The sequence below is a fragment of the Nicotiana sylvestris genome, chromosome 4, assembly GCF_000393655.2.
Source record: "Nicotiana sylvestris chromosome 4, ASM39365v2, whole genome shotgun sequence".
Classification (NCBI taxonomy): domain Eukaryota; kingdom Viridiplantae; phylum Streptophyta; class Magnoliopsida; order Solanales; family Solanaceae; genus Nicotiana; species Nicotiana sylvestris.
The window spans coordinates 112,984,452-112,998,170 of record NC_091060.1 but is presented as its reverse complement, the minus strand read 5'-3'; the positions used below and the strand labels follow the sequence as shown (position 1 = coordinate 112,998,170).

Here is a 13,719-nt window from a genome sequence, read left to right as displayed (position 1 = left end):
AAGCCATGTTGCATTCAAATAAAATCCGTGAACCTAGTCACTACCCACCCCAAATTCCCAAATTGCTCTATGCTTTCCTCAAGGCATGTGGCTATCCTACCACATAACCTATATGCTATTCTACCACTTCCCTACTTTTGTTAAACCCTCTCCTTTAAGAAACATCTCAACTTCTGTTTTTCATACTTGACCTTCTCGCAATTCAACCACCGCAAAACAACTCCAACATGTCCTTCTTCGTCCTTCGCTGCCCAATTGTTGCCTCACATCCGAATCCATCTCTGTAGCACTTGAACTAATAAATTACCACCAACTCTAAGCCTCTAATAAGATCATCCATCTAGAGCCATCAACATTAGAAATACCCATTCTCCTTCCTTAGTAGTTTCCTTCTTAGCAGGCCTCTTTGTCTTCCTACCAATGTCATTACCATAATACTGGAGGTACCATTGTTTAAACAGCGCAACATCAACTTGAACAATAGCACTCTTGACCAGAGTTTGTGTGCGACCAAGTTCATTGTTTGAGGCATTATAAACCACATTAAGGATATGAGTCTTGCGTGTGACTGCCTCACTACCCCCAGAGTACTTTACTATATCCAATCTTAGTGCCCTTCACTTCACATTGCCACCACGCGCACAAATTCGACAGACATACCGAAATCGCTGAACTCCGCTATCTCTGACAACTATTTCTCAGGCACCATTTCACAATACCCTACCCGAAGGCAAATTGATGAAGACCATAACACCAAAGATCCTTAACGCATTCAACAAGGGCAGTGACGCCACATCACAATGGAGAATTCCACCATGCTAGAAAATACCAAGTCTCATCACTCCATTAACCAAAACCTGAACATGCATAGTCCGATTTCCTTTTCTCCGCTAGAAATAAAACGATGAACCTCTGTCATTCACTGAGTAAAATATCCCTTCAAGTCATTCACTAGCTCTAAACATAGACAAGCACCCTATCATTACACAAACACTGTACAATAATAATGTCTGAACCTCATAGCAACCTGCACGTAGCTTTGAAACCTCTAAAAATACAGTTATTGAGCTAAAATGATAGAACCTCCTTCCACAAGAAGACGATAATAACATGCTCGAATGCGTAGGGAGAAACACTCTACTCCCCGTCTGTAGTGCCACTGCAACTCCTCTATGCCTAATTGACACAAGCGCTGAACATCATATAAGAATGAGTAGGAAGGATAAAAAGGTATAAGACTCAAAGAAATCAAATCGCACGATGAGGAAATCAAGAAAGGGAAGTACTCCTAATAGTCCTATAGCCTATCGAAGATAAGTACAGACATCTCCGTACCGATCCGCAAGACTCTACTAGACTTGCTCATGACTCGTGAGACTTAAATGAACCTAACGCTATGATACCAAACTGTCACGATCCAAAATCCACTAGAGGTCATGATGGCGCCTAATACCGCCGTCAGGCAAGTCAACAGTGAATGTTTAACTTAATTACTCATTTTAGTATTTTTGAAATCATAATTATTTTCAATTAAATAGTAAGAAATAGAATTTACAGGGTTACTGATAATGTTTTCACAACTACAATAAAGGACAACCCATAAGCACCCACAAAACCCGGTGTCACAAGTGCATGAGCATCAACTAGGAAATAAATAAAATACAACATCTATCTGAGATACAAATTAGAGAGGAGAATACAAATAACTCTACTGGAGACTCTATAGGCTGTGGATCGTACCATAAAATGCATCTCACGGTAAGTGCCCACAATAGTCGCGCCTCTACGCCCAAAAGATCACTAGACATATACGTACCTACACAAAAATGTGCAACAAGTGTAGCATGAATACGCAAATCAATATGTACCTAGTAAGTATCTATCCTAACCCCAGAGAACGATGGGTCGATATCGACACTTACTAGTGGTCGAATAAGATAGATACAGTAAGAAGTAAACAAATGGGGTAGAGTAAATAAACGAATTAACAAGTGTAAATACGTGATACGGTCCTCCTCTCTACAGTAGACTCAAGCTCTCAATTAGCAATTACCTCCTAAACTGGAGCATATATATATATATATATATATATATATATATATATATATATATATATATATATATAATGGACCTCACCAGATATGTTGTCGTAGTTCAAATCAAGAAGACTCATAGATACACTGACTTCTTGTTAGGTACTATGCACGATTTCCAGGAGAGTATTTTATAGAAATGCCGAGGCGTACGACCCGATCCCATCATAATCTGTGCATTGCCGAAGGGTGAACGACATGAACCATAAATATATCTATTATACTGTTAAGGAGAAAGGCCTGCTCCCATGAGAGTGAGGTACATAATCCGGCCGAGGTGAACGACACGATCCCATCATAATTTGTGCACTGCCGAGGATCGAATGACACAAACCATATATGTGTCTATCCTGCCAAGGCGAACATCCCAATTCCATTATAATAAGAAGCTTTGACGGGTATTTGACCCCACTCACGAAGGAACATGTGAGTTATAAGGAGCTTTGAGGAAACATTTCGATAAGAACGCATAACACGGGAGAAACTTGTAAGAGGAGTACAATTATTCTACGACTAATCATGAAACTCGTCAAATCTCTACAATAGGAAGTCTATCACTCTACGTCCGTCTAGTCTCAAGTAGTAATGCGAAGTAAAAGAATTTAATAAGCAATCGATAACCAAAATAGTAAAGTTATAGCATGGCGTGAACCTGACTCTAACCGAAAAATAACATGAATGTAGCTATGTACGGACTCAGGACACCTCGTGTATATTTAGCACCCACAACAAGTAAAACATATCAATTACAACACCTAGGGGGTAGTTTCTCCCTCACAGAGTTAGATAGGAGACTTACCTCGCTCCGAAGTACCCTAACCGGCTCCAACACTGCTCTAACACCTCAAACCAGTGCTCATCGCTCCAAAACTAGTCAATCAATCTGCAAACAACAAAAAAATACTCTAATACTCCTAATAAATCAATTTATAACAATTCCCAACTCCGCTCGAAAGACCAATAAAGTCAACCCCTGGCCCACGTGCCCAGATTCCAAAAATTATTGAAAATAAATATTACCCTTAACTCATATGGTCTATATTTAAAGAATCATCCAATTTCATCCATGAATTGATTCTTAAATCAAGGATTTACCATTTCTCATCTTTGGGGCTCAAAAACCCAATTTCTACAATCCAAATACGGATAAAAATAATAACCAACAAAAATAATGCTGGAGAAACTTTAAAATAAATGTCAAATATTTATCCCCTTGTTGAGACGAGAACAACGCCGTGAAAATCACCTCAAACGGAGCTCTAGAACTCAAGATATGCCCAAAATACTAAATTTCTTGGTTTATTACACTGTCCGGGCGATTTTTCTTCTTCGTGTTCGTGAAAAGCAATTCTTCCCGTTGACCGGCCAACCCAAACTTCCTTCTTTGAATTTGCAGGATCTCCCTCCCGTTTGTGAAGAACAAAGTCCGCACTAGAAACTAGCAATCTTTCCCGACACAAAAATGGGCTTAATTCTCTCATACAACATCAGAATTCGATGGTTCTTATTGCTATGACTCTGTAATTACGATACATATCTGATGGTTCAATCCAATCACAAATAAAAGGTAGATTACTTAATATGGTTCCCTTTATGTCCAAAGAAACGATGTTGAAACATCAAATAAGAAAGCGATGCAACCCAAACATATCTGAAAAACACCTGAGGTCCCCGGGACCCCGTCCAATCACACCGAACAGCTCCATAACATAACACGGACCTGCTCGTTGCCTGAAATCTTACCAAATAACATCAAAACAATGAATTGCACATCGATTCAAGTCTAGAATTATTGAACTTCTAACTTCCACATCTGATGCCGAAACCTATCAAATCACGCCCGATTGACCTCAAATTTTGCATACAAGTCCCATTTGACATTATGGACCTACTCCAACTTCCGGAATCAGAATCCGATCCCGATATCAAAAAGTCCACTCCTGGTCAAACTTCTAAAAACCTCCAACTTCTAACTTCCGCCAAATGACACCAAAATGACCTACGACCTCCAAATCCACATCCGGACGCGCTCCTAAGACCAGAATCACCATACAGAGCTATTTATATGCACGGAATTCCAAAATGGACATTGATAACATTAAAATATACTTCAACACAAATTACAATAGGCGCCGAAATGCTCCCCGGTCATCCAAAACCCTATGCGGACAACTGCCCAAGTCCAAAATTATCATACGAACCTGTTGGAACCTTCAAATCCGAATTCCAAGGTTGTTTACTAAAAAGTCAAACCTTAGTTAATTCCTCCAACTTAAAGCTTCTGAAATTAGACATTTATTTGCAAATCAACTCCATACTTCCAAAAATTCAATTTCGATCACATGTATAGGTCATAATACCTAAAGTGAAGTTACTCAAGGCCTCAAACCACCGAACGACGTGCTAGAGCTCAAAACGACCAGTCAGGTCATTATAGCATCCTTTTTTTGGCAAAATTTGTATCCTACTTCTTTTAATATATCAACGGTAGATCTAATAAATTCATAAATGAGATTTACACATTATAAACGATATTTTTTACATGAAATAATTTTTCTTTCAGAGGATAATTATGGAAAAGATCAAAAAGGTAATATACAATAAATAATAAAATTAAGAAAAATATTTAAAAGCTAGATGTTGTAAATCACGATTACCAATACAGACCTTACGGGCTTAACACCAGTTCACTTGAAATGTTACTATGCCTTACGTCAAGTTGTGATATTGTTGTTCCATGCGGCCCAATGTTATACACATGTCGTGCCCTCTGATTGTGATATTATCATCGAGCGTGGCTTGTTGTTACTGCTCAACGCTTTTACCCGCAAAAAAAGCATAAAATCAAAGGAGGAATTGGATAAAATAGATAAATGAGCGTAAAGTTATGTCATTTTAAGACATTACACTTTTGCAGGTATTAGGAGAATCTAGAGTGCAAGCAATGTCGGATGCGATCATACCAACACTAACGCATCGGATACCATCAAAACTCCAAAGTTAAGTGTGCCTGGGCGAGAGTAGTACTAGGATGGGTGACCCTCTGGGAAGTCCTCGTGTTGCATCCCTCTTTTTTGGCAAAATTTGTATCCTACTTCTTTTAATATATCGGCGGTAGATCTAATAAATTCACAAATGAGTTTTACGCATTGTAAACAATATTTGTTTACATGAAATAAGAATTTTTTTAAAGAGGATAATTATGGAAAAGATCAAAAAGTCAATATACAATAAATAATAAAAACATGAAAAATATTTAAAAGTCAGATATTGTAAATCACGAATGCCAACCAAGACCTTACAGGCTTAACACCATTGCACTTGACATGTCACTACGCCTTGGCCTCGAAGGAGGCATACGTAAAACGTAGAGTTGCGATATCATCGTTCGATGCAGCCTAGTGTAATAGGCATGTCGGGCCCTCTAATTGTGATATTATCATTGAGCGCGGCTTGTTCTTTTTGGTCAATGCTCTTTCCCGTGGAAAATATGCAAACTCAAAAGAGGAATCGCGTAAAAGGGATAAATAAGCATAAAGTTATGTCGTTTCAAGGCTTTACACTGTCATACCAAAAGCGAAAGGAGGGAAGGTATTATTAGAGTGCAAGGAATGTCGGATGCGATCATACCAGTACTAACGCACTGGATCCCATCAGAACTCCATAGTTAAGCGTGCCTGGGAGAGAGTAGTACTAGGATGGGTGACCCCCTAGTAAGTCCTCGTGTTGCATCCCTCTACTTTGCAAAATTTGTATCCTACTTCTTTTAATATATCGACAGTAGATCTAATAAATTCACAAATGAGTTTATTTGACAGTAAACAATATTTTTTTTATATAAAATAATAATTATTTTAAAGAAGATAATTATGAAAAAGATAAAAAAGGCAATATAAAATAAATAATGAAAATAAGAAAAATATTTAAAAGGTAGATATTGTAGATTAAGAAACCAACCACGACCTTACGAGCTTAACACCATTGCACTTGACATGTCACTATGACATGGCCTCGAAAGCAGTATCAGGATATAATGACCCGACCGGTCGTTTTGAGAATTAATGGCTTGATCCCCGATTAACTGCTTTCCCCATGATTATTTCTACTATTGTGATTTGCCGGTAATATTCGTTTTGAGTTTCGGAGTGTTTTGGGACCATTAGTCCCTAAATGAGAGCTTATGATTTAGAATTTGGACCATAGTCGAAGCAGTGAAGACGACTTTGGAATGGAATTCCGTCGATTCCGTTAGCTCTGTTGGGTGATTTTGGGCTTAGGGGAATATTCGGATTGTGTTTTGGAGGTCCGAATCTTATTTAGGCTTGAAATGCCGAAAGCTGAATTTTTTAAGTTTCTGGATCGATAGTGAGATTTTGATATCGGGGTCGGAATCTGATTTCGAAAGTTGGAATAGTTTCGTAATACCGAATGTGACTTGTGTGCTAAATTTAGGGTCAATCGGACATGGTTTGGTTGGTTTCTGCATCGTTGTAGAATTTTGAAATCTTAAGTTCATCACGTCTAGATTGGAGGGTGATTCGTGATTTTAGCATTGTTTGAGGTGATTTGAGGGCTCGACTAAGTTTGTATGGTGTTTTAGGATTGGTTGGTAAGTTTGGTTGAGGTCCCAAGGGCCTCGGGTGTGTTTCGGATGCTCAACGAGTCATTTTTGGACTTAGAGAAGTAGCAGATTTTTCTAGTGTTTGTTGCATAGAAATCCTTCTTCGCGTTCACGAGAGGGGTCTCGCGTTAGCAAAGAGCATCTCGGAGAGGTAGCTGAGTTGTGCTTCGCATTCGAGATGATGCTCTAGCGTTCGTGAAGGTGTGGACCCTTTGGCCTATGCATTCACCGACAAGGTCCTCACGTTCGCGAAGGGTTTGCCAATGCAAGCTACATGTTCGTGAGTGGACCCTCGCGTTCGCGAAAGAGGAAATTTGGCCAGTAGAATTTTGTGCATCGCGTTCATGATGGTGGTCTCGCGTTCGCGAAGAAGAACGCACCTGGGCAGAATTTCAATTCCAAAATCCAGTGTTTGAGTTTATAACTCAAAAATTAGATTGAGAGCTCGGTAAGAGGCGAAATTTGGAGAGATTTTCGGAGGAAGTTTGTGGGTAATGATTCGTAACTCCTTTTTTGATTATAACCTATTAATCTAAACATGATCATCTAATTTCGGATTTGGGGTGAAAAATTGGGGAAAAGTTGAGAAAAGTTCTTAGGTCTAATTTTGTGATTTAGATCAAGATTTTGGTATCAAATTTGATTTAAATTAGTATGGTTAGACTCGTGAGTGAATGGGAGTTCATAATTTGTGACTTTTACCCAATTCCGAGACGTGGACCCGAGGAGGATTTTTGGGCGTTGTTGTATTTTCTTGCGTTAGCTTCGATTTCTTTAGATAAATTAGTTGTTTGTAATTTGTATTTATGTTATGATATTGATTTGATTAGATTTGGGTGACTTAGAGTTTGATACTCGTGGCAAGAGCATGAATTCAGATTGATTTTGAGCTAGTTCGAAGTAAGTGGCTTGCCTAACCTTGTGTATGGGAAACTCCCCTTAGGATTTTGGTACTATTGTTATGAGTGTCGTGTACATGAGGTGACGAGTGCATACACATGCTAATTGTTGAAAAATCTCGTTTTCATTAAGTAAATATCTGTGTTTTCTTTTAATTGAGCAATACTTGTACTTAAAGTTTCCTATTTAGCTTAGGAAAGCATGATTATATGACTTAACTGTCGTATCTGATTTAACTGCTTACTTGGATTCTATGTGTGAGCACGTAATTGTTGTCCTATAGGAATTACTCCCATAAAATACAAGAAAAACATTTTTTTCCATTTTTACAATATTTATAGGATTCTGTGGGAATTTGTGCTAATTATTTGCATTTTTGTGCATGTTTATTTTTGTTAAAATCATAAAAATGTCAAAAATATCATGCATTGCATTTAGGTTTCATTTTCATATTTTTAGGATTAATTAGTAAATTATTTGTTTTATTAAAAATAAAAATTATAAAATGGCTCATTTTACATTTTTACCCTTTAATTTTTAGATTATTAAGTTTTCTCTTTTAATTTAGTATCAAGTAATTTTCATAAATTTTGCAATAAATAATTAGTTTAATTTTACAAATTAGATCAATGTAGGATTTAATTTAGGATTTTAATTATTTGTAGAAAAAGAAAAATATACAAAAGAAAAAAGGAATTGTGAAAAAGGGTTTAATTTATCTTTGAATTTGGGCCAAATCTCTGCCCCAACCCGTCCAAACCAGGCCCAAACCCAATCCCTACCCGGTCCAGTCCCGTATTTACCAAAACGACCACGTTTTTGTGGTCTTGCATCTCAACCGTTGGATTCCCACAATCCAACGGACCGGAACTAAGGCTTCATTAATATTTAACTGTCTTAAATCAGTCCCCCCCCCCAACTCGAAGCCCTCTCCATCCCTATCTTCATCTCTAACCTCAAGAACCCTAGAGACCAGTGCCCTAAAACCCTCCGCCGACGCCGATGCCATAATCAACTCTGATTCCCCCCAAAATAACACCACACGATCTCCTCACCCTCCTCTTGCTAAATCCCAAAATAGTTCCCCTCGAATCCCTCTCAATCTTCTCAAATCTTAGATCTAAAGTCGGACTTCAAACCCTAATTCACCTAAATTACACCAAATACTCACTGTTTATTTTTCTTCCCAAATCCCGAAATCAGTCCCCTCAAATCCCTCTCAAACTTCACAAATGTCAAATCTGGGTAGACATGCATGGGCTTCCTAGGCAATTTGAGCCGAAAATGGGCGTCACTTGTCTGTTGTCAAGGGGAACAGTTATTTGACACCTCTTTTTGGATTTAAATCGAAAAAACGGGTCTAGCCGGAACAAATGCACAATCATTGCAGTAGATACTCGTTCCTCTTCCCTTCTTCTATCTTCTCATCATCCTGCCCTTCTTTAGCTTCTTTTCATCTTTGATTTCTTCTACTTTTTCTATTTCTTTTGACCGAAAAATGAAAAGGGTTAGTTAGTTTTAGTTATAGGTTGTTAGATTTGGTTGTCCTTCCCCTGTGTTTAATCATCGTTGTTAGTCAGTTATTTTAGGTTTAAAGTCATGAGTTTGTCATTAGGTCATTAGGTTTCCATTTTTTCAATTAAGGTTTATTTTATTTTGATTCCCTGTTTAAATGGTTAATTTAATTGCTTAAAAGGTTGAAATAGGTTCATTCATCAACTGTTTTTTGCTAATGACATTCTCAATTAGTTTAAGTGCATTTGTCAATGAATTATTATTTTCCGACTGTTTCTTTTAAAGTCCATTTTTTTTAAATTTAGGGGTTGTTTGCTTAAGTTTTCGATTGAATTCATTCCTTTATGGTTTGAGATTTAGATTAGGCTGTTAGTACACAAGCCCATGGGTTGGGTTTGGGTCTTGGGTTAATTTTATCCAGTAGTGATTTTCTGAATGTAAAAACGGGGGTGTAAAGGGATATTTTGGGTATTTAAAGCTGAGGGAATATTTTCTGTTAGTATAGAAGCTTCTAGAGGATAAGGTTGGGCTGGTTTGTTAAGACAAGGAAGGTTTTAGATGTTTTAAAAGGGTAAAAAGGGTAAAATGACTAAGAAATGAAGGGGTAAAAGGGGAATTAGTTAACTAAGTTAGGGCTGCTTTGTAGGGCCTATATAAGAGCCCTCTTCTTTCATTCTTGGGCAGCCATTCATAACTTAAAAAACGAAATTTTTTCTGCATCCTTTTGGTCGAAAATTGCTAGGAATTGGCCTTTGGGTATTATTGTTAGCAATAGTTTAAGAGTTTCAAAAGATTTCTTAGTGTTCTGGGTTTAAAAAATGGTTTAAGGAGGCTAAACATGGCTGTGTTGATTTGTTGAACTACTGTTGTTGATTTGGACCTTATTGATATGTGAAACTCAAATCTGAAGCATGTTGGAGATGTAAACCTTAGTTCAGCTGAGTATCAGCTTATGTTATTTAGAACGTATCCTCGTTTTGCCTTAAATTATGTTTTGCTGCATGATTCACTGTATTTATTCATGACATTGACAATATAATTCATCTTGGGGTTGTATTTGGACTTTCGTTTGTCATTTTGGTTTTAGCTTGGTTAAACTCTTTCTGTTGAGTATTTAGGGTTTGAACTGTTATAATATGGATTTAATTTAGATGAAGAACCTTCCCTGTTGGGTTTTGTTTAAATTTGTTCATGTTATTAGTGATGCTTAGTCTAAGATTAACTCTTATCATGACTTTGCTGTTTTTGGATTTTGGTTTTAGTATCTAAATGTATTTAGAAATTATTGTTGCATTGTAATACTTAGTTTAAATGTCTGAAGTATTCCATTGTTAGAATCACTATATGTATGAGTTCAACATCAGTCAATAGTAGTTTCGACATTTAAATGCACGTGGCCTGAGGATTCGTAGAGCATATAGTGTTCTAATGCTCTGTAGTTTGGATTTAAATTAGATGGTGAATATCTCTTATTTGATTTAATGAAATTGGTTTAGTTTAGTGTAGATTAGTGTGTGGGTTACTCAAAGTGTAACAGATGCTTGAAGGGTTGCAGAACAAAAATGTTGAACCACATCCCTTAAACGGCCAGGCCTACTAAATGGCCCAAGTGAGACTGCCAGGCCCAAATCAGGCTCGTGTATCTCAGGCCCCTTCTTTTCCATTCTGGATTCGCCTCCAAGGCCCAATTCTCTTGTCATTTTTCAGTAAATTTGGTCGCGTGACTTTAATAGCTCATGGAACTTGTACGCCGGTCCATTTCTCCGAAGCAACCCTTGGCCCAATTGTGCTCACAACAAATGACCCTATTGAAAGTGAATTGTTCCAATGCAGCATCCTTAGGCCTAGTTTAAATATGACTCTCAGATAGATTGAGGTATGCCATTTAACTAAATCACCTATGGCCCTCACAAATACTTTAATTAGATAATAGAACGAGCATTCGTAGAGAAGCCTTTAGGCACGTTTAAAATACAATTGTGATTGTGTACACGTTCGCGTGACATAATCATGATTCTAAGAACCAATTTGGAGTATGCGTTCCTGCAACTTCGGTCAAACTTTCTTAATAATAAAATATGTTTAAATAGGATGCTAAATTATATTTAATCTGAGGCGTGCCATCCACATTTAATCATATATGTCCCTCGTATTAATTTAGATATAAAAATGACAAATGTTTGTAGTTTGCTTTAGGCACGTTTCATATACTATCGTGGTTGTGGACACATTCGCGTGACATGATTACGATTTCTAAAAACAAAACCGGAGTATGCATTCGTGCAACTTCGGCAAAATTTTCTTAATAATAATAAAGCGTTATTAATTGTGGACACGTTCTCGTGATATAATTTGACGCGCCAAACAAACGGGTACATGTCACGACCCCGATTCGCCCTCCGTGAACCACCGTGACGGAACCTAGTCTCTACGACTAGGTAAGCCTAATTTGTAGAAGAAAAACCAAAATTTTGTGGAAGTAAACAATTTAAAACAGAAATAAAGCAGTAACAGTGTTTAAATGTGCCGCTCGGCATACACCCTGTTTAACTCTCAATACCAAAACATAAATCCAAGACCCGAAAACCCACAAATCACAAGCTAAGATCAATACTACATAGCTCTAACCCCGGAATGTCTAATAAGAACAAAAAAATACAGAAGGGATAAATACTAAAAGCAGGAATAGAAAGGGACTTTTCGGTCTGCGGACGCGGCAGATGTACCTCGAAGTCTCTAGAGCAGTCGCCTCCTCAAGGATGATAGGCCTAAGTAGTGGTACCTGGATCTGCACATGAAAAACATGCAAAAGGGGCATGAGTACACCACACCGGTACTCAATAAGTGCCAAGCCTAACCTCGGTTAGGTAATGACGAGGAAGTTCAGGGCCCTACTGAGGTTAAATAAAATATAAAGATGATAGTATAAAATAAGCAGTGCAATTGAGAATATACAGTAAGAATCTATACAGGATAATAAGAGTACAATAACGAAAACAAAGATGAAGGCAAACCACAAGGAAGTACCACTCATAACAAGGATGATAACCGGGGATCTCCTGGTATCCCGAGGATCTCTTAGTATCCTCAATATATGTTGGGGATCTCTTGGTATCCCGAGGATCTCTTGGTATCCTTAATATCTGCTAGGGATCTGTTTGTATCCCGGGGATCTCTTGGTATCCTCAATATATGGTAGGGATCTCTCGGTATCTCGAGGATCTCTTGGTCAATATACGTGCAAGAATCTCTTGATATCCCGCACCTCAGTTCAGATCATAAATACGTATAGGGAATCTCCCGGGATGTCGTCCCGTAGTACCAAAGTAAAAACACATAATAACAACACAAGAATACCCAATTAAGCTAAAATTCCGTACCAAGCAAAGAGTTAATTCTAGCCTAACATGCTTCACGTAATGTAATTAAAGCAGTTTAGGTAAATAGGCAATTAAATAAACTAAACATGCTTTCCTAAACTAGCAACAGGCTAATAACGCAAGTAGGATAAAACAGGAAAAAGAACTCAATTGAAATACTTAATGAAAAACAGGATTTTCAACCATTAGCTCAAGTACGCGCTTGTCACCTCACGTACAAGGCGTTTCAATTTTCAGATATATCATATCCTAAGGGGGAGGTCCCCCACACAAGGTTAGACAAGCCACTTACCTCGAACCAGCTCAAAATCAACCCGACACCACGTCTTTGCCATGAGTACTCGACTCCGAATGACCCAAATCTATTCAATTCAATTGCATAATACAAATAACACTTCAAGGAACTGATTCTACAGTTAAAATCTAAGCTAATACGCGAAATTATGTAAAATGACCAAAATGCCCCTACTGGCCCACGTCTTGGAATCGGGTGAAATTTATAGTTTCAAAATCCTCACACTCTCATGAGTCTAACCATACAAAAATTATCCAAATCCGATGTCAAATCCCCAATCAAAATTCAATTTCTTGGTCTAAGAACTTTTCCCCAATTTTTAAACAAATTCCAAAATTAAAGGATGAATTCATGTTTAGATTAATGGGTTACAGGCAAAAATGAGTTAAGAATCATTACCCAATATATATCTATGAAAATCCCTCAAAATTTCGCTCAAATCCGAGCTCCCAAGCTTAAGTTTTGATAAAAATGGCTAAAACCCTTGATTTGAAATCTTATATCTGCCCAGGCGCGTTCTTCTTTGCGAATGCGAGGATACTATCGCGAATGCGATGCACCAAAGTCCTGATGGCCAAATTCCACTTTTGCGAATGCGAGGTCCTCTCGCGAACATGTAGCTCACATGGGTAGACCCTATGCGAACGCGAGGACCATATCGCAAACGCGAAGACCAATGTGTCCTTACCTACTCGAACGCGGGACAGCATCGCGAACGCGAAGCACATTTCAGCTGCTTCACCCAGGTGCTCTACGCGAACGTGAGACCCTCTCGTGAACGCGATTAATGTTTTCTCTACAGCACAATAGAAGAAAATCTGTTGTCTTTCCAAGTCCAAAAGTGGTCCGTTGAGCATCCAAAACACCCCCGAGGCCCCCATTCCCTCAACCAAACCAACCAGCCAATCCTAAAAC

General features: G+C 38.1%; 2 non-coding genes across 2 annotated transcripts; both read left to right on the top strand.

The window, feature by feature from the left end:
* The first annotated feature begins 5,042 nt into the window (after window positions 1–5,042).
* On the top strand, window positions 5,043–5,161 carry LOC138890801 (5S ribosomal RNA). The gene has a single exon (XR_011407203.1). It is a non-coding gene; the product is annotated as a 5S ribosomal RNA (ribosomal RNA).
* Window positions 5,162–5,709: 548 nt separating this feature from the next.
* On the top strand, window positions 5,710–5,828 carry LOC138890774 (5S ribosomal RNA). Its single transcript, XR_011407176.1, has one exon. It is a non-coding gene; the product is annotated as a 5S ribosomal RNA (ribosomal RNA).
* Window positions 5,829–13,719: the final 7,891 nt, after the last annotated feature.